This window comes from Triturus cristatus, chromosome 1_2, assembly GCF_964204655.1.
Source record: "Triturus cristatus chromosome 1_2, aTriCri1.1, whole genome shotgun sequence".
In the NCBI taxonomy this organism is placed as follows: domain Eukaryota; kingdom Metazoa; phylum Chordata; class Amphibia; order Caudata; family Salamandridae; genus Triturus; species Triturus cristatus.
This window is the reverse complement of record NC_140580.1, coordinates 759,171,516-759,198,251: the sequence shown is the minus strand read 5'-3', so window position 1 is coordinate 759,198,251 and position 26,736 is coordinate 759,171,516. Positions and strand designations below refer to the sequence as shown.

Here is a 26,736-nt window from a genome sequence, read left to right as displayed (position 1 = left end):
CTGACCAAATCAGTTCACTGAGCTATATGCCCTACATATTCATAATGCCTACCTGCTGATTAATGGTCTTAATTTATAACCATTTATACATCATTTGTGGCACTCTTGTGTTCAAATTGTTTTCTTCACTTTTGACACTTTGGTCAATTAATTATTACACAATTATAAAATATATTTTCAAATTTCCTGGGTGTTTTTTGTGTGTGTGACTCACTACAGTTCGATGACAAGGATACATCAACAAACTAGTGATTTTTGTGAAAGAGGAGGCTGAGAGAGCAAAAGAGACAAGCATTGGTAAAGCCAATCTGTTTCTCTCTTTGTCAATGCTGAGCGAGTGATGTGATTGACTTTGCCAGTGCCTGACTTGCTATGTTAAGTCGATAAAAGCATTTTCTGTACTTTGAAGATAGCCACCTTGTTGCATAATGTGATGTGAAAATGCAACACGTCTCATCACACAATGCTTTGAGAAGCAATGGGTCACTAGGATATAAATCTTTTTTTAACATTGTGAAAGTCTTCTATCATATGAAGACAGCAGAACGAAAACAACATATTTTAACATATTTTAACCAAGACACGTAATCATCAGGCCAAACATAGTAGAAATCTCTTGCAAATTAGTTATTTTATTGCATCAAATGCACAATAAATTTATCCTCCAGAAAAGAGATCTGATTTTCATGCTATAAGTAACAGAAATGGTGCAGTGCAAAGTGCATCACTCTTAAAAAAGACACCGGACTCCAAAAATAGTGAAATATTTGTATAGGTAGGAGTTCTAAGTCCCGTGTCAACGATGTTTCCACCTCTATAACTGTGATGTCATCATGGGGAACTGAGCGAGAGCACCCAGTATCTGGAATTTAAACGGAACATTTCCATATAAAGGTAAGTTTAATGTGAAAAGGGGCCTGAATAGAGTATGTACTAAATCGGAGCTTACCTCATAGTTAGGGCTGACAGTACACCCTAGGTAGTAGAAAATGAATTAACACAAGAAGGGCTTCAATATATGAATCATGTAATGCCGAGGTAGGGCTGGGTAAACACCTATGGGGGAACTATGGTTTCCGCCAGATAAAAAACAGACCGAACTAATGCCGGTTCCATGTGGCCAGTTGGCCAGCAGGTGAGGACTGTAGCAGCCGCTAGCCATTCCTCGCATGTATAAAATGGAAGTGGCAGAGTAGAGACTGACAAATAAGCTACAGCTTATGCTGACCCTGTAATTGAGGAAACCAATCACTCCTAATTGGAAAATTTCATGTGGCGCCAGAGTAGCAGAAGTCTTGGTGTGTCACTAGGGAAAATCAAAACAGTAGTGAGACGTAGGGCACAGTACCAACCGAGAACGGGAGGAGGTCCAAACACTCACCTCAATTTCGTGATCCTAGTTAATTGGACCAATAGCTGGGGTAAGGGCCGGGTGGGGTCCTGGCTCCTACCGATGTGCAAAGGGCTCAGAAAGAGAACCTGATGTTCTTGGCATGTCTGCTGGAGGGACACCTTTACAATCCTGGCATTTCACCGAGGGGACATAAGAGGACTTGTTAGGAGGGCGGCACACCAGCAGTGGGTGGATGTCAAGAGAATAGGCGACTCCCCTCAAATTCAAAACGTTGTGGCATGACTAGTAGTGCCATGGAGGCGAAGCGATTTGCAAAACTGGAGCCTGCGTGAGTCCTTGCATCCATTGGGAAGGCTAAGGCTGAGGATATGATATAGCCTTTAGCGCCTGTGCAAGGGCATGTCCGCTACAACAGCCAGGAAGCTGGACTGCCAACTCCTAGAACATCACGGACTACAAGGAAAATGTGTTGTGATGTAATGACGTGACTCGATGCTGAATGAGCCAATAAAGTTAAATGTGTGTACAGATGGACATCATGATCTTGTGGAAAGGTACCAACATACTGTTACAAGTACTCCCTATTATTTACTCCTTCAACTAAAAAGGGGGAGGCTAACGCAGCTCAATAAATTAAAATAAGTATTTTCCAGAGCTTGTGGAAATACTCAGACCAGCAGTGTCATAACACAATAAGAACAGAAGGGTATTTCTCCTGTTAGATTAAAGAATACTGTTGCATTATTCCTGTGTATTTAGTCCTTTCGATATGGAATTACACTTGAAAATCCATTTACACTCCAGTCTATTCTGTATTTGTTAGTTGTTTTCGCCTCTTGGTTGGGGTCTCAAAACGTCAGTTATTTGCCACATGAAGTCATTCTTGGTGTGTCCTTTTAGGAGGAAATGTTCAACCATGGGTGCCGTTGTTACCCTGCAGCGCATCCTACTTTTATGCTGGAAGATTCTGGACTTTAACTTTTGGGTCGTTTGCCCAATGTACAACAAATTGCAGATGCTACAAATGCTATAAATGACATTATTAGTATTGTAGTTTGAGATAAAGTTCAACATTTGGTGAACATTATCATGATCAAATTCATAGTTTGGTTACAAGACTTGAACTTACCACATATGTAGTGACCTAGTATTGGGGGAAGTCCTAGAAGGGGATGAATGGTGTTGTCTTTTTTAGGGCCGGCTTATAAACCCTAACTAGGTGATCCTTAATCATCAGTTATCTTTTAAAGAAATAAAGGGGGTGTATCTAGTGCCAAATTAGTTGTAGAAGAGATGTTCCAATTTTTTTAATGCTTTTAGTTAGCTTATTTATGATGGGGCAGAAAGTAATCTCATATTATTTTATCGAGTGGGGGTTCTGTCTATGGACCGTAGAAGTATTTCTCTGTGGGGATACCAAGCTTGTTTAAGTCTCTTCTCGGGTAACCTCTTTTTATCAGCTTATTAGAGAGGACCTCCAACTCTTTAAAGAAATCTTCTTTGAATTACAATTACAACGAATGCGCAACAGCTGGCCAAATGGAAGGCCATCTCTCCATGCCCTTGGCTGTGAACCCGGAGTATTGGAGAAGGTATTTATCTCTGTGGGCTTCAGAAGCAGAGTAGTGTACAGCTGGTTATCTAGTGCCCTAAGTGTCCCATCCACATAATTAATACTGGTGTTGGAACAATGGTTCGTGAATTTCAAATCAGGTTGGCATTGATTGAGGCAATCACAGAAGAGAGTTCTTGTGTGTTCCCGGATTAAATTATGAACACATCATCATCCAAATACGTTATTTTCGGAAAAAGGAATTTGTGGATTCATTGATATGTTTCTTTTCCATATTTGTCCACGAAAAGTATGGCGAAGTTAGGTGCGAAAACCGCTCATTATGAAGTCCCTTTTTGTTGCCAATGATCATGATAATGGTCACCAAACGTTGAACTTTTTCTCAAATACTAATAATGTCATTTGTTGCATCTACAATTTGTTGCACTTTGGGCAAAAGACCCAATAAGTAAAGTCCAGAATCATCCAGCATTAAATCTGTTGAGGAATATGTAAGCCTTTTTCTTTTCTCTTATAGCTACATCAATTGTCATGGGAATCATCCAAATATTACTGAAAACATACACCTATGCACACCGGGAAAATATTATAGATTTTTAAATTTATCTTGCTCTCCTTTAGTGATAATACTGAGAGATATACTCTTCCAAACTGACTGCCAGGCAAGTTTGAAACTAAGATGACATGCTCAATGTATAGAGACCCCATTGGTGTGAGAACTGAGGACACGCATAATAAATAGACTTGAGAACTACCTTTTCCAAGACTACCAGAAACTCACCAGTGGCTGTTTCTTTATTGTGACTTTTTACTGACTTGACTGTTTTCCCTTTACTTTTAGCCGCACTGTAAAGCATGGCCCGGGCAAAGTTAACCTTACAGGAGAGTGAGCAGTTGGCCCTTGGAGCTTGCTTAAGAGTGATTGCCAGGCTAGGTGCTGGGCGGGACTCCTTGGGGTGAAGAGCACATGTCTGGTTGGACGAGTGCCTCGCTCTGCCTAGCCCGACATGTGCACTTGAACCCTCGCCTTCCTGCACTATGTAGGGAGCCCGGGGTATTGCTGCCACAGCCCCGATGTCTGCTTTGGAGCATTGGCAGCGCCTGACCGAGCCACTGCTTGTGCTGCTCTCATACTGTTTCCTAACAGAAACAGCATGAGAGCACTATCTAGATTGACTTGCAGGGGTGGAACTGAGGGCTGACATTGGTCAGAAGTACTAGTTGATACACCTAACAAGTGTTCTTCTCCACTGTCTCACTCTGTCTCAGAGACGGTCCAGACCGGGACCAGACAGTGACTGTGTGACTGTCATTAAATGAAATAACTTTTGCACAGTGATGAACATATTGATCAGAGAAACTGTCAATTGTTAAAGATTCCTTTTCTGCGACCTCGCTGCCATTCATGGCCTGCCCTTAATGCTGTCACGATCTGGAGCTTGGCTGTCAACACTCTGCCGATTAGGCCGCGAGTTCCCCAAGAGGTTTCAGCTTCCCATGCATATGAACCAGCTAGCCCTGTACGACGCAGCCTCCGCTTTCAAACACCATTGGCGTCTCTTACTTATGCTTTTAAAGGAATGAAAAAACCTCACATTAAGAACAGCTTGACAAAGCAGCCTCACTTCAGCCCAGCCATGAGAATTCCTTTTTAGGTTGAGGCTAGCGGCAGCGCGCATGAGCTGCTGGCTCTGCGAGACTGCTGTAGTGGAGTATGGGAGAGAAGCCACGCCCACTCTCCTCCCATATTTTTCATTGGCTTGTGTCATTGTCTTTCGTAAATGCGGCCTTCAGATTCGTTAATAGGCTTGTAAGTCCCTCCATAGGCCTTGTCTTCATTTGTACTCCCCCATGCGACAGCCCCGTTTACTTAGGTTGATTCACTGGCCTGTTATATATTCTGTAGGCATTAGTTACTTTATTGAGTTTCTCTTACTGCAGGCCGGACATACGCTGCTTCAGCTGAAACCACTTGTGGTTTTTTTAAGCAGCACGCTCCACCCCCACCAGGTATCACGGTTGCCTGCTTTCAATCACTTAAACCCAGCATTATCTTGTCACTGTTTCCAAGCCCCCCCCCCCACCCCCTCAGTAAAATAGATTTAGAAATGATTAGTGAATTAAGTCATGAATTCCAGGTAGCACATAATCCTGTGCTAATGGGCTGAGGCTGACAACAGCACATCTGTTACATGTCATCTGTACTAAAGCCACCTGAAGGGTTGTTTTCAAAAACCTGTTTTATTAACACCACCACCACCAATACAACCAACAATACCACTACCACCACCAATACCACCGCCGCCAATACCACCATCAATACCACCACTACAACCACCACCACCACCACCACCACCAATACCACCATCATCAATACCACCACCTCCATCACCACCACCAAAACCTCCATCAATACCACCACCACCACCACCAGTACTAATACCACCACCAATACTACCACCACCACCAATACCACCACCACCAATACCAGTACCGCCAATACCAGTACTGCCACCACCACCAATACCACCACCAATACCGCCACCACCAATACCACCACCACCAATACTATTACCGCCACCAGCAATTCCTGTGTATTTAGTCCTTTCGATATGGAATTACACTTGAAAATCCATTTACACTCCAGTCTATTCTGTATTTGTTAGTTGTTTTCGCCTCTTGGTTGGGGTCTCAAGACGTCAGTTATTTGCCACATGAAGTCATTCTTGGTGTGTCCTTTTAGGAGGAAATGTTCAACCATGGGTGCCGTTGTTACCCTGCAGCGCATCCTACTTTTGTGCTGGAAGATTCTGGACTTTAACTTTTGGGTCGTTTGCCCAATGTACAACAAATTGCAGATGCTACAAATGCTATAATTGACATTATTAGTATTGTAGTTTGAGATAAAGTTCAACATTTGGTGAACATTATCATGATCAAATTCATAGTTTGGTTACAAGACTTGAACTTACCACATATGTAGTGACCTAGTATTGGGGGAAGTCCTAGAAGGGGATGAATGGTGTTTTCTTTTTTAGGGCCGGCTTATAAACCCTAACTAGGTGATCCTTAATAATCAGTTATCTTTTAAAGAAATAAAGGGTTTGTATCTAGTGCCAAATTAGTTGTAGAAGGGATGTTCCAATTTTTTTAATGCTTTTAGTTAGCTTATTTATGATGGGGCAGAAAGTAATCTCATATTATTTTATCGAGTGGGGGGTTCTGTCTATGGACCGTAGAAGTATTTCTCTGTGGGGATACCAAGCTTGTTTAAGTCTCTTCCCGGGTAACCTCTTTTTATCAGCTTATTAGAGAGGACCTCCAACTCTTTAAAGAAATCTTCTTTGAATTACAATTACAACGAACGCGCAACAGCTGGCCAAATGGAAGGCCATCTCTCCATGCCCTTGGGTGTGAACCGGAGTATTGGAGCAAGGTATTTATCTCTGTGGGCTTCAGAAGCAGAGTAGTGTACAGCTGGTTATCTAGTGCCCTAAGTGTCCCATCCACATAATTAATACTGGTGTTGCAACAATGGTTCGTGAATTTCAAATCAGGTTGGCATTGATTGAGGCAATCACAGAAGAGAGTTCTTGTGTGTTCCCGGATTAACTCATGAACACATCATCATCCAAATACGTAATTTTCGGAAAAAGGAATTTGTGGATTCATTGATGTGTTTCTTTTCCATATTTGTCCACGAAAAGTATGGCGAAGTTAGGTGCGAAAACCGCTCATAATGAAGTCCCTTTTTGTTGCCAATGATCATGATAATGGTCACCAAACGTTGAACTTTTTCTCAAATACTAATAATGTCATTTGTTGCATCTACAAATTGTTGCACTTTGGGCAAAAGACCCAATAAGTAAAGTCCAGAATCATCCAGCATTAAAGCAAGATTCGCTGCAGGTTAACAATGGCACCCTGGTTGAACTTTTCCTCCTAAATATATACACAGAGAATGACTTCATGTGGCAAATAATTGATGTCTTGAGACCCCAGCCAAAAGGAGAAAACAGCCAACAAAAAATGAATTAACGTAAGTATAAATGGACTTTCAAGTGTGACTCAGTATTGAAATGACTAAATACACAAGAGGAAAGGAACAGTTTTCTGTAATATAATAGGAGAAATACCCTTCTGTTCTTATTTTGTTATGACACTGCTGGACTGAGTATTTCCACGAGCTCTGGAAACTACTCTTATTATGTAATTGAGCTGCGTAAGCCTCCCAATTTTAAGTAACCGTGTGGAGGTACCTTCCCATAATATGAAGATGACACTCATTTAACTGTATTGGCTCATTCAGTACTGTGTCACGTCACGTCATTACATCAAACATCACAACACGTTTTCCTTATGGGCCGTGATGCTCTAGACACGCTTTATGAGTTGGCAGCTAGTTTCCTGCTGTTGTAGTGGCCATACTCATGCGCGGGTGCTCCGGGCTATATCATATCCTCGCCTTAGCCCTCCCCGTGGATGCCAGGAATCCCACCAGCTACCGTTTTGAAAATCCCTTCGCCTGTGTGGCACTACTAGCCATGCCACAAAGTCTTGAATTTGATGTGAGTCTACTGTCCCCTCGACATCCACCCATTGTTGGTGTGTCACCCTCCTAATAAGACTCTTATCTCCCCTAGACACACCAAGAACATCAGGTTCTCTTTCTAAGCCCCGTGCACATTGGTAGAAGCCAGGACCCCTCCCCGTCCTTCCCCCGGCTCACCTATAGGGTCTTATTAATTAGGATCACAAAATCGAGGTTAGTGATTGGACCTCCACCGTTCTTGATTAGTACTGTGCCCTACATCTCATTCCTGTTTTGATTTTCCCTAGTGACGCCAAGACTTCTGCTACTCCAGCAACACACAAAACGTTCCACTAAGGAGTGATTTGTTTCCTCAACTATTGGGTCAGTAGAAGCCATAGCTTATTGGTCAGTCCCTACTCTGTCACTTCCATTTTGTATTAAATAGCCCTTTTTAGGTCTTGTGACGTAAGCAGCGCATGCGCTGCTCATCCTACGAGGGCTTTTTGGAAGCGATACGATTCCAAGAAGCCGTGTCCCAGCTCCGTCCGTGTTTTGCATTGGTGCGCGTCGTTTTGCGTCACCAATTATGCAAAACCGGGTGTTCTGATTGTCCAGGAGGGTTTTTAGACCCTCCTGGTTACCACCCTGTCTCATTTTGGCCCCGCCCACCCAGATTGCATCTTTTACTAGCAACGGGACAAAGTGGCTCCTAAATAGCCGCTACGCACTTTTTTTTATCATCACTCTGCTTTGCCAAAGGCAGCTGCGCGTTTATTTTTGCATTATTTTTCCATTATAATTGCATCGCGTTTTCACTTTAAGTGAAAGCGCGATGCAATTATAAACAAGCGGCTGCCTTTGACAAAGCTGAGAGCTTGGTTTTTTTCGCTGTCTCTCCACTGACGTGCCACCTTTCGCTCTGTCTCTTTCAAATGTTAACGCCATCAGCATCTGTGTAGCGCTTTCTGACCATAACAAGGCGCTAAAACCATACTAATGATAGCATTGTCGGTTGTATTTACCCCCAAGAGAACGTCATCGAGGACCTCACTGAAGGCATCCTTGCAGCTCACTTAAGATCCGACGCACGTCTCCGGGGAGCTCAGAGCCCACCTCCATTCAGGCCACCATGAGATCTCCCCGCTGCTCACACAGGGTCTTCAATCTGGTCTCACTGGCCCCCCTGTCAAAGCAAGAGGTGTTCCACCTGTTAAGGCGTTTTTCCCAGTTACCCAGCGTCTCTCGGTGTTTTTGTGTGCTTATTGGTGGAGTCTCACAGTTGCCCGATGACTCCTGTGTGATGTGTGTTTGGAGGGCTCCTATTGTCCAGTGTCTGTCTCTTTCTCTTTGCTTTCCGGGCTGCCTGCTGTCCTGGACCTCGCGAGAAGATTAACAGCACCGTCCGTTTCCCAGTCATATGAACCTTCCCATCCCAGGAGGACAGAGCTGCACAGGATGGAGTACGAGGGGGCATTTTAAGTGATGCACACAAAGAAAGTGTGATGTGATTGGCTGGAGAAAAGTAGTGGTGAATTGAGGGAGAAATGTGAGAATGGTGGCGCTATTTATTGCAAACTACTTTACTGTCACGAGTCGACAATTCATGGAAGCTTTATCAGACTTGGCATGTGTACCGAAAGTGTTTAAAAAATACCGATATAGGAGGCTGTGTTCCCAAGCTGTTAAGTACATTTCTGCGGTATGGAGCAAGGTAGCCAGTCCCATTTCTTTTAAAAAAGAATACAGGCCATTTGTGTTGGGGCTTTTTTGGTTTGTGAAAGGGCCAGGAGATGAAATGTGAATAACAGTTTATGTAAAATCAGTTTTTTTAAACACAGCAATTCTGCTTTTATTTGCTTTATTAATCATATAGGAGTGGCGTTGTTTATTTTTCTCTCTCTCTCCACTGACGCACCACCTTTCGCTCTGTGTCTTTCAAATGTTAACGCCGTCAGCATCTGTGTAGCGCTTTCTGACCTTAACAAGGCGCTAAAACCATACTAATGATCGAATTGTCGGTTGTATTTACCCCCAAGAGAACGTCATCGAGGACCTCACTGAAGGCATCCTTGCAGCTCACTTAAGATCTGACGCACGTCTCCGGGGAAGAGGTTCCTTGCAGCTCCGAGCCCACCTCCATTCAGGCCACCGCAGGATCTCCCCGCAGCTCACACAGGGTCTTCCATCTGGTCTCACTGGCTCCCCTGTCAAAGCAAGAGGTGTTCCACCTGTTAAGGCATTTTTCCCCGTTACCCAGTGTCTCCCGGTGTGTTTGTGTGCTTATCGGTGGAGTCTCACAGTTGCCCGGTGACTCCTGTGTGATACGTGTGTTTGGAGGGCTCCTATTGTCCAGTGTCTGTCTCTTTCTCTTTGCTTTCCGGGCTGCCTGTTGTCCTGCAACTCGCAAGAAGAATAACCGCACCAAGGAACAAGGAAAAACCAGCATTAAAAATGCAATAGGTATTGCCTTTTACATAAGTTAAAGCCATTTGCTTTGCTATGCAATACCATTAGCAAAGCAAATGGCTTTAACTTAATCAAAAGCAAGACCTATTGCATTTTCAATGCTTGTTTACAGGTAGTACCTGATCTGTAAAACACACGAGGACTTGCTAGCTGCTGCCACAGTCCTCCTCGCTGGCCAGCTGGCCACGTGGAACCAGTATTGATTCGGTCTGCGTTGTATCTGGCAGAAACCACAGTTCCCTCATAGATGGTTACCCAGCCCTACCTGGGCAATACATGGTTGATATCTTGCAGCCCTTGTTGTATTAATGCATGCTCTTCTACCTTGGGCGTACTGTCCACCCAGACTGTGTTCCCCCATTCAGTGTTGGATCGGCACTCTTGATTTATTCCTTTTTACCAGGCAGGCTCTGATTTATTACATACTCCATACACACCCCTCTTTGCATTGAACATATCTTTATATGGACATTTTTCTGTTTAAATTCCAGACACTAGGTCCTCTTGCTTCCTTCCCGATATTGACCTCTCAGTTTTTGAGGTTGAAACATCGTTGACACCAGACTTATATGGACTGCAATAATATTGAAATATTTGTATAGACAGGAGTTGTATGTTTTTTTTAAGAGTGATGCACTTTTACTTTGTCTAGAACTTTGCACTGCACCTTTTCTATTGCTTATAGCATGAGCACCAGATCTCTCTTGATGATAAATATATTTCGTCTATGTGATGCAGTCAAATAACTAATTTGGAAGAGATTTCTGCTCTAATTGGCCTGTTGATTGTGTCTTGCTAAAAATAAGTTGTTTTCGTTTTGCTGTCTTCATATGATAGAAGATTCTTTCACTATGTTAAAATGATTTATATCCTAGTAAACCATTGTTTCTTCAAAACGTTGTATTCCCCCATGTTCTCTAAAGTAATGTGGTTACCCTTGTCTAAATAAAGTATCATCACACAATGCAGCAGCTATTTTGCAAAAATGGAAAACATTGCTTTCTCTATTTTCAAGATTTCTGCCACTTTCCAAGATGGATCTGTTTGAGCTACAAATTAAAAAAAATAAAAAGGTACATGTAAGAAAGGCGTTTTCGGACTCCAAATTGCAGCTGGAGGGCTCTCCAAATAATACATTAAAACAAGAACCCCACCTGGAGGGGAGGGTGAGCAATGGAGAAGCGAGTTGGGGTCTGAGTAGGAAAGTTGTCACAACTGAGCACAAGGGTGGGACCTTAGTCAAGTGTCTAAAAAAAGTAAATAACGTTGAGAAAAAGAGTGGAATGGAAGTGGTGCAAGCAACACAAGGTTTGAGGGAATTTTTAGGGGGTAAGAGGATGCAAGCCACCTGCATTCCCATGGAGTGATAGAAGAAAAAACAAGCAGTGGAAGGGCACCAGTGATTCATTCAGAAAACAGTAATGAAGAAATGCTCCGGAGGCGGAACAAACAAACCCTAGGAATAAGAGCCATCAAGTAATGATAAGCTATAAACCCATCCAGTCAATAGCAAGTGCTGACACATAACCAGCCTCCCTTAAGTGTATGCATATATTTGTGTTTTGGAGACAATGGGTATTCCAAAACTGTAAGTGAGACTTCAGTTTAGTATGAACTCTGGGGTGTCAAGTATTCCAAACATTGTGTCCTTAGTAGATTCTCAGTTACCTCAAGGATAGACTCGTGAAGGATTTTGCACTATAGTAACTCTTCCAGAGTGAGCAACATTTCCTTTTCTATTCTGTCCAATTTATTGGATTCAGGATGTCTTTTGTGTCTTTCAAATATGAGGTAATTTCTCTTACTAGAGGGTGTAGGAAGAAGTCACAAAATTGTGATAGTGGCTCTAATGCTGATTCTAGCCCTAAAACAAAATCCATATACAAGGGACCATTCTTCTTCCAGGCACATGGAACTTCTGTGCGTAGCACATGTGCTCTGAGCCTGGCGAGTCTCTATGTGCATAATTTTGAATCCAAATTCATCTTTCATGATTCCAACTCCTACCAGACACATGAGGCCTTATGGAAGAGGTACATAGATGACATCCTCCCGATTTGGAAAAGATCACAAGAGGAGGCGAAGACTTTCACTGACTGGCCAAATGTGCTAGATCCCTTCTTGAAATTCATACTATCAGTGAGCACCAAAGAGATGTCCTTTTTAGACTTAAGAATTGACCCAGAGGTGGGTATCCTTAAAAACTGAGTTGTACTAAAAACCCATTGACATAAATAGTTTACTATGGTATGAAAGTTTCCTCCCGTGTTCCCAGAGAGAGGGACTTCCTGTGGGCTAATTCCTATACCGGAGACAGTATTGCACAGATAATAATACATAGGAAGTCATAATAAATTGGGTAAAACAAACACTAAGCAACCCCCATCACAGTAAGCCTATCCCCCAGTGTCACAAAAGAATCTTCACGTGACACGATTATCATAATGAGTGTAGAGAAAGGAACACAAGATATCTGTTGAGGAATATGTAAGCCATTTTCTTTTCCCTTTTTAAGAATTAGTTGGGGCTATACCATGCACATACCCCATAGCTACATCAATTGTCATGGGAATCATCCAAATATTACTGAAAACATACACCTATGCACACCGGGAAAATCTTATAGATTTTTAAATTTATCTTGCACTCCTTTAGTGATAATACTGAGAGATATACTCTTCCAAACTGACTGCCAGGCAACTTTGAAACTAAGCTGACATGCTCAATGTATAGAGACCCCATTGGTGAGAAAATGGAGGACATGCATAATAAATAGACTTGGGAACTACCTTTTCCAAGACTACCAGAAACTCACCAGTGGCTGTTTCTTTATTGTGACTTTTTACTGACTTGACTGTTTTCCCTTTACTTTTAGCCGCACTGTAAAGCATGGCCCGGGCAAAGTTAACCTTACAGGAGAGTGAGCAGTTGGCCCTTGGAGCTTGCTTAAGAGTGATTGCCAGGCTAGGTGCTGGGCGGGACTCCTTGGGGTGAAGAGCACATGTCTGGTTGGACGAGTGCCTCGCTCTGCCTAGCCCGACATGCGCACTTGAACCCTCGCCTTCCTGCACTATGTAGGGAGCCCAGGGTATTGCTGCCACAGCCCCGATGTCTGCTTTGGAGCATTGGCAGCGCCTGACCAAGCCACTGCTTGTGCTGCTCTCATACTGTTTCCTAACAGAAACAGCATGAGGGCAGCATCTAGATTGACTTGCAGGGGTGGAACTGAGGGCTGACATTGGTCAGAAGTACTAGTTGATACACCTAACAAGTGTTCTTCTCCACTGTCTCACTCTGTCTCAGAGACGGTCCAGACCGGGACCAGACAGTGACTGTGTGACTGTCATTAAATGAAATAACTTTTGCACAGTGATGAACATATTGATCAGAGAAACTGTCAATTGTTAAAGATTCCTTTTCTGCGACCTCGCTGCCATTCATGGCCTGCCCTTAATGCTGTCACGATCTGGAGCTTGGCTGTCAACACTCTGCCGATTAGGCCGCGAGTTCCCCAAGAGGTTTCAGCTTCCCATGCATATGAACCAGCTAGCCCTGTACGACGCAGCCTCCGCTTTCAAACACCATTGGCGTCTCTTACTTATGCTTTTAAAGGAATGAAAAAACCTCACATTAAGAACAGCTTGACAAAGCAGCCTCACTTCAGCCCAGCCATGAGAATTCCTTTTTAGGTTGAGGCTAGCGGCAGCGCGCATGCGCTGCTGGCTCTGCGAGACTGTTGTAGTGGAGTATGGGAGAGAAGCCACGCCCACTCTCCTCCCATATTTTTCATTGGCTTATGTCATTGTCTTTCGTAAATGCGGCCTTCAGATTCGTTAATAGGCTTGTAAGTCCCTCCATAGGCCTTGTCTTCATTTGTACTCCCCCATGCGACAGCCCCCTTTACTTAGGTTGTTTCACTGGCCTGTTATATAGTCTGTAAGCATTATTTACTTTATTGAGTTTCTCTTACTGCAGGCCGGATATACGCTGCTTCAGCTGAAACCACTTGTGTTTTTTTTAAGCAGCACGCCCCCCCCCCCCCCCCCCTCCACCCCCACCCCATCCAGGTATCATGGTTGCCTGCTTTCAATGACTTTAACACAGCATTATCTGTCTCTGTTTCCAAGCACCCCCTCCATCCACCCCCCTCAGTAAAATAGATTTAGAAATGATTATTGAATTAAGTCATGAATTCCAGGTAGCCCATACTCCTGTGCTAATGGGCTGAGGCTGACAACAGCACATCTGTTACATGTCATCTGTACTAAAGCCACCTGAAGGGTTGTTTTCAAAAGCTTGTTTAATTAACACCACCAATACAACCACCAATACCAATACCACCACCACCGCCACCACCAATACAACCAACAATACCACTACCACCACCAATACCACCACCGCCAATACCACATCAATAAAACCACCACCGATACCACCAATACAACCACCAATACCACCACCACCAATTCTACCATCATCAATACCACCACCAAAACCACCATCAATACCACCACCAGTACTAATACCACCACCAATACCACAACCAATACTACCACCACCAGTACTAATACCGCCACCACCAATACCACCACCACAATACAATTACTGCCACCACCAATATCAGTACTGCTACCACCAATACCACCACCTCCACCAATACTACCACCACCACCACCAATACCACTGCCTCAACCTCAGCACCTCTCGCTCACTAGTAATGGCAGGAGCTGCAGCCGAGACCATCCCTCCTTTTTCTTTCTTTCTTTTTAAATAGTTTTATAGAGCGCGAACTAGACTTAAAGATATCGGGTATCAGAGCGCTTTACATGAGCACCAGCTGCTTTACAGATGGACCCATTCATTTGTGTTGGGCACAGGGAGATTAAGTGATTTGCCCAGAATCACAGGATGTTGAGCGTTGTTTCCGAGACTCAAACCCGTTTCCGAGACTCAAACCTGTTACCTCAGCTTCGAGGTCAACAGCTCTAGCCGTAAGGCTACATCCTCTCCATGCCTGCCATAAAGCACAGCCCACCCTGCACCAGGATGTGAAGCCAGGGCCCCTACTACAGCTGGAGTGTTTTTTATTAGGCCAAAGATAGCAATGACATTACGCAATGCACACTCAAAACTGAAAGAAACAGTTAGTTATAGATTCCTTACCTTAGAATTACCCCCAGGCATCAGACTGGATCCGCGTTCGGCGTCGTGGTCGCCGGGATGATGTCGCGGTAGCTACATAGACTCCACCCTTGCCCGCTGACGTCATTTCTTTCTTTTTCCTTGCCACAAGAGCAGATCCGGAGAGAGCGCTACCTCCAGTCACTTTTTGACTGACTTTTTCTCGACTTTTGTCGACTTCGTTTTTTGACTCCATCGACTCCTGGTGCATAAGGAATGCCCGGCTTCAAGGCCTTTGGTTCCTATAACCGACTGATGTCGGTGATGGATCTGCACCACGTGTGCCTCTACTGCCTGGAGCGCGACCAGGACCCCAAGTCGTGTTCCGAAGTCTGCGGGAGCCGTTCCGAAAGCTACTCGAGGCCCGGCAGTCGGCTCCGTGTCGCTCAAGCTCCCGGTTGCGTGGGAGGTTGAGGGACCGATCGCAGAACAATCATCACTCCTTATGCTTCGACTTACCTTACCCAGAGTGTGAAGACTTTGAAGAGGAGTCGAAGAAGCTTCATCGCTCTTCGATCCCCCGCCCCCCGTTCATCGGCCGATGCGACGAAGGGTGCGAGTGGTGCCCCTTCCGTGGCTCCACTTGCGGAGCCTACAGGGTCGACTCCGGCTTTTCCTCCCTTCCCGGGAGCGACCCCTGCCCAGCTGCGTCAGTTCTACGAAGCGATGCATGCCATCTTTGGGCAGCCCGACTAGGCCTTCGACGCCGATGGCTTCAGCCTCGGCACTGCAGGTCCCCCTTGGATCCAGGCATGGATCCGGATCAGTGCCAGTCGACCTTGTAACACCTCCACCGGCACCACGTCCGCAGCTGGCGCTGGCTGCACCCCCAGCCGGTGTCGACCCCGGCTTCCGCCCCGATGTGGACACGGAGCAGGACCGGCGTTGATTGATGCCGGATCCGGCGCCGACGGGTACTTTTGTGTCTGTGTTCCACCCTGGACATTTCAGCCAGATTGGCAGCCAGAGGAGGGTGAGGAAAACTGTGAGGGGTCTGGAGACCTTTTGACTGACCAGTTAGATTATGATCCGGACTGGAGCGAGGAACTAGGGGATGCCAGTGGTCTGGATACCTCTCCAGACCATGGCATGTTGTCTCCTCCTACCATGGCTACGGAGGAGGGAGCTTCATGCGCAGTGGTGTTGCGTAGAGCGGCAGAGGCTCTCCACCTTGAGCTACCTACGGTGGCAGTCAGGACTAACCTCCCGACAGAGGCGCTTCAGCTGGCAGCGAGCTCTTCGAAGCCCCTGCTGCCTTTCAATGAATCCCTAACCGACATCCTTTTGGGCACCTTGTCCAGGCCAAACACAGGGACTTCTGTGGATAGGATGATTGTCTGACGCCACCGCCCGGCCCCGGGCGACCCCACTTTCCTCTCCCAACACCCCACCCCTGAGAGTTTAGTGGTCCAAGCCGCGACATCCAATGGTGCATTCCCTAACGCTCCACCTGATAGAGAATCCAAAAAGCTGGACCAACTTGGGAAGAAGATGTTTTCTTCCTCCAGCTTGGAACTGCGGTCGGTAAACACCGCATGTCTGTTGGGACGTTTTTCCCACTCTGTGTGGGATACTGTGGCGCAAGTGCTGCCCCAGTGCCGGGAGGAGGCCCGGGTCGTACTCTCCCGTGCAGTTGCCGAAGGGAGAGACGCAGCAAAGTTTACCACCTGCTGTGGACTGGACACCACCGACTCGCTGGGTATGATGATTTCAACGTCGGTAGCCCTTCGACGCTGCGCCTGGCTGAGGTCGACAGGCTTTTCTGGGGATGTCCAGAACACCCTGATAAACATGCCCTTTGATGGCCGTCGCCTGTTCCACGACAAAGCAGACAGTGCGCTAGAGAGCTTCAAGGACTCTCGGGCTACAGCCAAGTCCTTGGGCCTCTCCACCACACGCCCTGCACTGTCTGCTTTTTTCCCATTTCGTGGCTACAGAAGGGGTGCCCCACCACGTTCTTCCAGAGCCACAGGCCGGCGCAAGCTCTTCAGGCCCAGTGCAGCTGGGGATGTGGGAATCACGGCCGTGGTTCAGGGGTCCAGCGAGCGGGCCAGTCCACCACAGCCCCGTCCACCACAGTCCCCTCTCCAGCTGCCTCCAAACCCTCCTAGTCCGACTTTTCAGGCCCATCACACGCCAGTGGGTAGCAAGATTCGCCAACATCTTCCCCATTGCGTACCATCACGTCGGACAGGTGGGCTTTGCAGATAGTCTCAAGAGGCTACTCCCTCCCTTTCGAGACTACCCCTCCCCCCAGCCATGTCACCTCAGTACCATTGAATGTCGGGCATCATCTGGCCCCTCTCCAACAGGAAGTTACAGCTCTCTCGGCCAAGGGAGCCATCAAACGAGTTCCTGCCCCAGAAGTAGGTTGTGGTTGCTATTCCCACTACTTTCTGGTGCCCAAGAAAGACAAGGGCCTGCGTCCTATCTTGGATCTCAGGAACGTCAACCGCTTCCTCCGGAAGGAGAAGTTCAAAATGTTGACTTTGGCTCAGGTCCTGTCTGCCCTCGACCCTGGAGACTGGATCGTAGCGTTGGACTTGCAGGATGCTTATTTTCTCATTCCCATCCTGCCGGCCCACCGGCGTTAGTTCACGGTAGGCCACGAGCATTTTCAGTTTACCGTGCTCCCCATTGGCCTTCCAGCTTCCCTCAGGTGTTTATGAAAGTGATGGCTGTGGTCGCAGCTCATCTGCGCAGATCAGTCCCCTATCCGACTATGGCTGATCTCTTGCATTCGCTGCGGTTCTCCCTCAACTTGCCGAAGTCACACCTGTCCCCCTCTCAGAAGCTCCTTTTCATCGGAGCGGTTCTAGACACGATCCAGTTTCGGGTCTATCCTCTCGAACAGTGAGTCCAGGATATTCGGGCTATGATTCTGATCTTTCAGCCTCTATCCCAGGTTTCGGTCAGGATGACCCTCAGGCTACTGGGTCTGATGGCCTCCTGCATCCTGCTGGTGGATCATGCTAGATGGCATATGTGGGCTCTGCAGTGGGACCTGAAGTTCCAGTGGGCACAGCATCAGGGGAACTTGTTCAATTGCGTCCAGATCTCGGCGGGCACTGCATGCCAACTGCAGTGGTGGCTCACGAACTAGGATTGGGTCGATGGCAGATCCCTCTCCCTTCCTCAACCAGAGTTCACAGTGGTGACCGATGCATCACTTCTGGGTTGGGGCGGCCAAATGGGGGAGGCGGAGATCAGAGGCCTCTGGTCTCCGGGGTAGTCGGGGCTCCATATCAACCTTCTGCAGCTTTGGGTGATTTGTCTTGCACTCAAAGCATTCCTTACCTCTGTCCGTGGAAGAGTAGTGCAGGTGTTCACGGACAACACCACCGCCATGTGGTACTGCAACAAACAGGGTGGGGTGGGATCGTAGACCCTATGTCAACATGCTATCCGTCTCTGGACATGGTTGGAACATCAGGGCATATCCCTGGTGGTTCAACACCTGGCAGGTTCTCTGAACGCCAGGGTGGGCGAACTCAGCCGAAGGTGCATGATGGATCATGAACGGCGTCTTCACTCTGAGGTGGAGCAAGGTCTCTTTCAGCAGTGGGGAGACCCTTGGTTAGATCTATTCACCCCCGAAGAGAAAGTGCAATGTCAGCAATTCTGTGTGTTGGAATTTCCAAGGCGGCACTCACTAGGTGATGCTTTTCGTCGCAAGTGGAGTCGCGGTCTTCTATACGTCTTTCCGCCTATACTACTTCTGCCTAGAGTGCTGAAGAAGATCAAGCGTGACTGGGCCCTAATCATTCTTGTGGCTCCGGATTGGGCACAAAGAGTCTGGTATCCCGAGCTGCTCAACTTGTCCATCGATCCTCCGATCTGACTGCCTCTTTGGGAGGATCTTCTGTCACAGCAGCAAGGGACGGTCCCCCACTCGAACCTGTCCAGCCTCCACCGCCTTGCGTGGAGATTCAGATTGAGATTTGACCTGCGTCCCGATGTCTGTGATGTTATCTTGGCAGCCAGGCGTCCCTCCACTCAGACGGTATACGCCTGCAGATTAAACACATTTGTGAATTGGTGCACAGCAAAGGCTGTGGATCCCCTTTCTGCCCCTCTTTCTGAGGTTCTCTTGTTCCTCCTTTCTTTGGCTCAGCAGGGCTCTGCTCTGGGCACTGTTAAGTGCTACCTCTCGACCATTTCAGCCTTCCTGATCAGCCTTCTCTTTTCAAGTTCCCTATTGTAAATAGATTCCTTAAAGGCATTACTCCTCTTTTTCCTCATGTTCCCTTCTGTTCCCTTCGTATGCCTCAGTGGGACTTGAACTTGGTTCTTACCTGTCTTATGTGCGCTCCTTTTGAGCCGCTTCATAACTGTCCTCTCAGACTTCACTCTGAAAACTGCTTTTCTGGTGGCCATCACCTCTGTACGCAGGGTGAGTGAGCTACAAGCTCTTTCTTCCAAGCCTCCCTTTCTGGCTGTCCATCCTGACAAGGTCGTCCTTCGAACTAGACCGTCCTTTCTTCCCAAGGTGGTTACTTCTTTCCACATTGGCCAAGCCATCACTTAGCCCCCTTTCTTTCCGCTGCTGCATCCTTCGAAAGAGGAAGAGTGGCTCCACCGCCTGGATCCAAAACATGCGCTCTCCTTCTACTTGGATCCCACCCAAACATTCTGGGTGGACAACCAGCTCTTTGTTGGTTAAGAAAGGTCGGGCCGTGCACAAACGGACCATCTCCAGGTGGGTCAATCTGTGCATCAAAGCCTGCTATTCTTTGGCAAAGAAGGAGCCTCCAGTGGGGCTGCACGCCCATTCCACCAGGGCGACTGCAGCTACTACTGCTTTGGGACGAGGAGTCCGGCCCTTAATTACATCTGTCAGGCAGCTAAGTTGGCAACACTGCACACATTCACCAAACACTACTGCCTGGACAGTCAAGTCCGGGGAGACGGCTTCTTTGGCAGTTCTGTTCTCCAGGAGTTTCTGGTGTGAACTTGGTTCGCAGACCCACCTCCGGGGTTGGTATTGCTGTGGTATCTATTCTAAAGTAAGGAATCTATAACTAACTGTTTCTTTCAAATGAACAAGTTACTTACCTACAGTGATATATCTGTAAGAAACATAGGTTAGTTATAGATTCCTTACCGCCCCACCCATCCTCCCGGTTCTGCGAACTGACTTCTAGGGTTAAGGACTTCCTTTCAGGGCCCTAGTTTTGTGCACCAGTGGTCAGTGTCTTGCATGGCTCTGCGCTTTTGGCGTGGAAAGTTGTGTACACAACTGACGTCAGCGTGCTAGGGCGGCATCTATGTAGCTACCGCTACGTCATTCCGGCGACCACGACGCCGACAACAAACATGGAGTCGACCGACGCCAACTTCCGACGCGCAGGGGCACTGCTGACGAAAAACTTTCCAGATCCAGTCTGACGCCTAGGGGTAATTCTAATGTAAGGAATCTATAACTAACTTATGTTTCTTACAGATATATCGTTACTGAAGGTAAGTAACTGGTTTATCACGGAGAGGGCAGGAAATAGCCCCCCCCCCGCTCTTCCTGCAACAGTGTAATCACAGAGCGAAAGGTGTTGGAGTGCTTTGTTAGTGTTTATAGCTTGGATCATATGTAACTCTCACTTCGTGTCTGTGTAATTTACAACACTTACACATCTTCTTCCCTGCACTATTTATCACTACTTTGAAGACCTCATAGGCCGGTCTCTTCCTCTGATATTTACAATCTAACAAGCAGTCGAGAAGGCCCTTTATTGCAATGCAATAGGTCTCGCATTTGCGAGAGTTTAAGCTATTAGTATTGTAAATGACAATGCCTTTTATTTATGTTTTAAAACCCAAAACATAAATAAAAGGCATTGTCATTTACAATTCCAATAGCTCAAACTCGCATGAATGCGAGACCTATTGCATTACAAATGCTCGTTACTGCCTGTGGTGCAGTGAGCCGTGTTTACTTTCTCTATTGTAATTTAGGGTCAGAGAAGATGGGGTATGCGTTGCATATATGATATTGGTTTGTTAGGCTTTCTATGGCCTAAGACTGCCACGGGGAAGGCTTTTTAGACCTGTGCGCTGACTAGTGTCACATGGAACTGGGCTGTGCCTGAAAGTGTCTGGTGTGTAGTTGAGGGGATTCTGTGGTCTTGAGGGTTCTATTTGTGTGTGGCACTGTTTGGTTATGTAGCATAAAATGCTTGGGAGATGGTTTGGGCAGTTAGTGACAGGAAGATAAGAGCTTGGGGATCGCCATTTGCGTATGTCAAACGGGCCCAGACCATATGTATCTGGTCTGCTGAGAGAGTAGCACGCTGCCAGCCGGTTGTGCTTTGTCACAGTGGCCGCTGCAGTTCATGCTCGCAGGGACGGATTGATTTGGCAGGGTGTGTAGCGAGCAAGAAGGGCCTCTGATCAAGGACGGAGCACAGAGGAGTTTGTTACTGACAAATGTGCTGAAAAAGGATGCGCGTCAGATTTCACCCAGTTATATCTGCTGTGTTTACCATCTCAAATGAAGCAACAAGCATTGAAAATGCAATAGGTCTCGCCTTTTATTAAGTTAAAACCATTTGCTTTGCTATACAATACCATTAGCAAAGCAAATGGCTTTAACTTAATCAAAGGCGAGACCTATTGCATTTTCAATGCTTATTTATTGCTGTACTTTTTAATTGCCACTAAAGTCCGTCTTTTTTATTTTAAAATGGAAGGACTCATAGATTGCGAATTGCGATTATACTCCTAGTGCGAAAACTCTAGGTATACGAACTACACTCGGAACCATTTATCTTTGATTTCATCGGGGAATAGCAGGGTCATTAACAAAAGAAATGTGTTAAAGACATAAAAGAAGGACTGGGTGTAGTTGACTATTTGGAGCCGGTAGTGGTACATGGCTGAAACCGAAGCAAAGCGTCATATACAAGAACAATATCTTTTCTATAAAATAAAAAAAAAATGAGACCGAGAACCCGCTACCGTAAAGAAAAATTTACGTTCATATTACATACTTTTATTACAAATAAATAACAAGTTTAGTTTCGTAAAATGTGTAATGTTGAAAAACTTCCATAGACTAAAAGAAAGTCACCTTTAAGCTTATAAAAATGTTTCCTTATCCTGAAAGACGTAACACAAAGGGGGTATGACAAAGGCGTCTCTGCCAGAATAGCCAGTCACCGCACTGAATGTAAAGTACGTACCACTCTAAAATGGCCGCCACGATCTTACTTTCTGATTCACTCACCTGAAAGTCAAGCCCTCGGTATACAGTTTCATCTACAACATATCTTGACAGGTACCGGTGGAACATATGTAAAGCGGGGTAAGCCGTGGCCATCTAGCCTGTGGCCCATAACAGCTGACCCATAACAGCCCCCTCTGCACCGCGACAGTGACCCGCCAAGAGCTAAGGCACGTCACAGGCGGCAACGTGTGCGGGACAGAGCATGGAGCGGGGACGGGCAGCCCGTCTTGGGGCTTTGGCTGGAGGCGGTGTTTGCGCACTGCTGCTGGGAGGCGTCTTGCTGGTTCAGTTCATCCTGGGATCCAAGAGGCTCACTGGCTGCAAGACAAAAACAAGAATGTGTTGGGGCCTAGAAACGAGTTAAAAGTTGTCACAGGTTTATCGATTCGGTTCACAAAAAGAGACAGTAATTTACCACCCTGTATCGACTGACAAGGAAGACAAAAGACGCTGCGCGCGTGTCTTCCCGTGGGCTCGAGCTCCCCGTGCGCTGCTGTACGTCAGTCTCGTGCCCAGATTGAAGTGTCACTTTAATCTCGCTAAACGCGGGCTTTGAAGCGGCAAGGGGCGGGGGAGCGGACCCTTTGAAGTATGATGCCGAGGCTGTGGCTACACGTGACGCGGCAGTGGGCTGAAGCGCTTCCCCAAACGGATTGCATGGCGGCACGATGCACATGATTGTGCGCGTGCTCGCCATGCAATCCACTTTTGGGAGCACTTTGAAATGCCCCTCTTACTAGAGTCTCGCATAGCGATTGCGTAAACGCAATAGCTAGGCGAGACCTAAAAAAGACACAGCTGCCAAGGGTTCAGACTGCTTATGTGTGACTTTTTGATGGTCACCGCGTACTGTTTATTCAAGTTCGGCGCCCGGGCTGCAGCGACAGTTCTAGCTGGCTAGGGACTCTAACTAATGCTTCCAGTCGGTGTGGCAGCAGGCACGATGTTTTCATTTCAAATTCATTCCAGCCTGGGCCCCCAGGAACTGCTGCTGCAGCCCGGGCGTGGCCCCGTCAGCCAGAGTTTAATAGATTATGGGCAAGTTGTGTCCCCCTCTCCTCTTCAAAACGCCAGAGGGTTGTGTCCATTCACGATGAGATTAGGCGCCGAGTCTGAGTGACTTCAAAAGGCACACAGGCTCCACAGCTCTGAACTCAGCGGGCCACATCATGAGCCTGACTGGTACTACTGGAGAGAGGAGCATCATCTACCACTATGCCGGCTTGCCCTCTCCTGAAGGGCAACCGACTCCTACACATCATGGCACTGTCTGAGCAGCAGTACAATGCCGCAGACTGCAGTTTCAGCTACAGCGGCAGCCTGAGGCAACAGACCAGTCAAAGCCCTGATAGAGGGAGATCGGAGTTTTATCTAGTGGCAGTTTTGAATAAACTCCCCATAAAGAAGCGGAGGATAGGGTGGGTCATATGCCTGCTGCAAAGAATGAGTGATGTCACATGAAGTGATGGCTCAGTTGGTCACTGCTGTTTATCACAGAGATTCTTTTGTTACTTGTATTTCAGCCACGCCTGGTGCTGAGCTGGGGTGGGCAGGGGTTCTGTGCTTAGAAATATGCCTTCTGCAAACTATGTGTACAAGCATATCACGGAATCGTATTCAATGTGAATAGCTCAGTGGGTTACTGCTTTTTTTTCTCACAGGGATACTTTTGTTACCTGTGGTTTAGCCACACATGGCACTGAGGTAGCTAAACCACACACTGGCACTGAGGTGGGTTGGTGGGGTGTTGTGTCTAGAAATACATTATGGGTTTAAAAGTAGCTGTTGCAAAGTTAAGTGGGTGTCCGGCAGTTTTCAGGCAACAAACAAAAGTCAAAATTAACTGCTGATTATTGTTCCTGCTGGAGAGAGATTGTAGTTTTGTTTAGTGGCAGTTTTGAGTCACCATAAAGTAGCACAGATGGTTAATATGCCTGCAGCAAAGATCAGATGCTTTGCAGCAGTTTAACTCTTCTTAAGAACTTCTCATTGCTCAAATGGGTGTAATTTCTGATACTTACATCTTATATGTTACTTGCATGTCACTCAATAAACAGAGATACCCATCTGCATCAGAATCGTGCCCGCCACAGAGAGGTAACCCCGCCCCCCCCACCGGCCCTGCCAGCCCCCCCGCCCCCTCTGGCACCTGGACTTAGACCATCTTTGAAGCAGCCGGCAGGGTCTCAGCTAATCAATTACAGTCCGCTGAGCCCAACCGGCCGCACACCAGTAGTGAAAGCAGCAGTTGCAGCCTGCCTAAATAATTGACGTTGAATGTGTCAAATCAATTAATTTTTGACACTGAGTTTTCTTCACACTTGTGTTTTAAAATGCTATATTTGGATCCCCTTCTTTAAAAAATTTGCAGTAAATGTGGTGTAAAATGATTGCGTGACGGAACCACGCATGCTTTTTGCACATATGCCTTTTCAACGTCGCCATTAGAACCAAAGCATCGTTATGATGCGTTCCTTTTGCATGCAAGTCTTTACAACGACTTGCCTTGGGAGGTGCTGAACTTTGGATTAGTATCATTTACTATTCTGACTCCAGTCTGTGCAACAGTAGGGAAGTTGTTGGACTTCAAATCCAACACCACTCCACCAATGTCCCCCACCCCCAAGCTAGGTATTGTAATGACTTGCATGCTAAATGAATGCGTGCTACCAACGCGTTCGTTCTATTGCTGGTGCTGTAAAGGCACAGAGTGATTCCATCTTGGTACTAAAGGATGTTTCCCGTGTAAAATCACCATTTGAATCAATTTTTTTCAAAACCCACGCACCCTCCTTTTGCGCTTCGGGGTCGCTCGCTTCACTTGCACACTCATCATACTCTGGTATAAAATTTCCGCCCCACTGCTTCGAAAATCACCAGCCACCACTGCGACTCACGTGGTCTAGTACCAATCACTCTCCAGCTGAGCCCTTAGACTTGGGTACAACCTTTCTTATGAGTACCATGACTAAAATGACAGACTCTTAGACCAATCATTCTTCAGCAGGGCCTTCAGCAAATTGGGGAACTACATATTGGTAACCATGTGACCGATGGTACCCTCCCCAAAGATGGCGCAGGCCAACATAAAATTGCCACTAGCACCTCGTCTGGACCACGAGGGAGGTCGCCTGGCACAAGAGGAGATAATAGGCATTTACGCGGGCCCATTCTCCTTGACAAAGTAAGTACTTGCTTTCTAAACGGATCTGAGACCGTCCAGGTTGCCGCATTAGATCAGCTGAGTGTATACCGGCATTAATGATAACTTGTACCTGTGCTACCATAAAATCTAGCATATGGATCAAGGACTATGGCTCAATTTGTGACTATAGATATAGTAACGAAAAATGTTCTTTAATGTAAAGATGGTACACAGTTTCGCAATGCTTCCACTAATATAGAGGGTAATCCATAATATTCCATATATAAGTGTGTAACTACAGAAGCGGCCCACCCCTACCAAACCGTGAAGTAAAGAGTAACCCTAAATAGGGTAAGCAAAGACATACTAGCATACAGGTTGACTGTCCAAATGCGGTGTGTTTGCGCACACTGGCATGCAGGTTGACTGTCCCAATGGTGGTGGGTGTGTGTTTTAAAGTACCACCCGATCACGTGTGCTTTGTCATTGAACACTTTTTCCATGAACCATCCCAGCATAATAATATATTGGATTGTCTAAACTTATGTGCTTTTGTACCCTAGGTCTTGAACTTCAAATAAGGAGAGGTGGGAAATTTCGGTCTTTCTAGTATATACATGTATATACTGATAGAAACATGTTTGCACTTTCAAAGAATGATGGGGCCATGGTACTCCTAAACATCCAGTGATTTATTATTCACATTTTAATCATACCTTAAGTACCATATAATGAAGGATATACCTGCGTTATACCTGAAGGTATTTTTAATACAAACTGGACTCCTGTATCATCCAGGAAAACAATATAACTTAAGAGCTCCCCCATTAATTGGGGTAGAGTCTGCCCCGATAGCATCATCTTACCAGAGTGGGATGAGGTAGCCAATGATTAAGCATGCCGCATTATGTGGGTTAGATCATCACATTAAAAAATCTTTTTTTGACCCAAAAGGGGTCCAGTAACCTGGGGATAAGTAGTTAGGAATAGGAAATATCTGTTCTGTCAATCGATTCACTGCACTCGTTGTAATTTTTGATGACTCAGGAGGAAGTGCAGTGTCTAAATATTCCCTTTCTCTCAATGTGATATGATGAACCTGATTTCCTCACTAAATATCCTACTCCACAAGCTTCAGCAAGGTGAAGCCGGGTCAGTGGCGCAGTGGACAAATGCATCCAATGTAGGGGCCTGTGTTCGACCTCATGGTCACAGGTTTTAATCCCGGCGGGTCCACTCAGCCTTTCATCCATCTGAGGTCGAT

At 46.3% G+C, this 26,736-nt stretch overlaps 1 protein-coding gene across 1 annotated transcript in view; it reads left to right on the top strand.

Moving 5' to 3' along the window:
* LOC146867969 (uncharacterized) overlaps positions 1-26,736 on the top strand; it is a 503,249-nt gene that overhangs the window by 62,167 nt on the left and 414,346 nt on the right. The window lies entirely within an intron of this gene.